The following is a 1,621-nucleotide window of genomic DNA, read 5'->3' as shown; positions in this document are numbered from 1 at the left end:
AGAATAGACCGAACAGCAGTGAGTAGCCTGCCGGAAGTTCGGCTTAGCCGATCCAGATGTTGGATTGGCTGAGTCGAACTCCTCCTGCACTTCGGGTCGGCCAAACATGCTGAGCATGTTCGGCCGACCCGAAGCCACCTGAAGCCACCCGATGCGATGTACGGCTGATTTCAGCCGCTATACGGCTGAAATCAGCCGTACCAGCCTGAAGTGAATAGCCGAACAGCGTTCCGCTCACTTCGCCTTAGGTCGGTCTTTCACTCGGCTGCCTACGGCTGCTTAGTGAATAGACCCCCATGTGTATATCCCCTCCACAACACAGACATTTCCAATCTTTTTAAAAACATCTATATTTATTTTAGGGGGTGTACAGATTCTGTTTGTCTAATTTTTCCTTTTCTCATAAAAACTATGTGAAAATGCATTCATGATTGATTTACTAAAGAAAATGTAAAACCTGGAGCCAAACTCCAGGAAAAAAATATAATTTACACCCTGCATGTGGGAGGGCCTTGAGAGATGTGACCTGAGCAGTGAAGCTTTTTTTTAAAAAGAATTTAAGGCATTCTGTGATTGGAGGAGGAGACATGATATCACATGCCCCTTCTCTGCTCCTTCAATCAAAGAATGCCTTGTATTCTGTGAAAACACCCAGCTCTTTAATGATAATTTACACACCCAGTGCGGTGTGTAAATTATTATTTTTTCCTTGTGTTTGTCTTTTTTTTAACACTTTACAGACAGCAATCTGTACATTACCCTGCACAATGTCCTATGCAAAAGGTATGCTAATCTAAATTCCCCCTATAACAGCTAATAGATTATACTATGATAGGTGTTAGATGTCAGGCTTGCCTTGAAATGACAACTTCAGTCCCCACTAACCGATGTGAACCAGAGTGGCATATTGACAGACATCCCAAACGGCAAAACCTTATTTCAGGGAGGTGCCCTTTCTGTTTTGTTTTTTTTTTTTACAGCGGCTGCCGTCAGAATATAAAATAAATAATAATGATAATTCTATATTATCCACAAAGGGTTAACAGCACTTTCTCAACCCTGCAGCAGTAGATCTCAGTGCCTGTACCTGCTCTCAATAGTAGTGTATGTCCGCCCTCTCTGTGCAGCAAGTAGCTTCTTCGTTCTGAGGCTACTCTAGAGATCACATGACCTTCCTCCAGGAGGCAAACATCACTCTGAAACTTTACCCACTGATATCTTACCGGAAAGGTTTACTCAGAGTAAAGCTTTCAGGGAGAAAATGCCTCTCTCGCGGACGTCAGGGAACCGCTATCTATTAGAGGGAGACTCCCTGAACATCAGGGAGACCTGAGATCCCTGTATTGACATAGTGATTACATGCAGGCTGGAGGCTCATTCAACAACTACGCCTTCACCGGCAGATGCCATTGTAGCCTTTAGATGGTAGTGTGCCTCTGTTTTATACTGTAATCACAAGATACAATTAAAGTATTTCAAAACATATTTAAAAATTACAAAAAATAATATTAGGTAATATAATAATACATTTTATTATGAAGAAAACATAAAAGAACGGTGCACAGATCTAAGTGCAGTATAAAAGTGCTGCTGAGTACTTCCGGGTCGTCAGGGGTCGCTA

The sequence above is a fragment of the Nanorana parkeri genome, unplaced genomic scaffold, assembly GCF_000935625.1.
Source record: "Nanorana parkeri isolate BGI_ZX_2015 unplaced genomic scaffold, ASM93562v1 scaffold1941, whole genome shotgun sequence".
NCBI classification, from domain to species: Eukaryota; Metazoa; Chordata; class Amphibia; order Anura; family Dicroglossidae; genus Nanorana; species Nanorana parkeri.
This window is presented reverse-complemented; position numbering follows the sequence as displayed.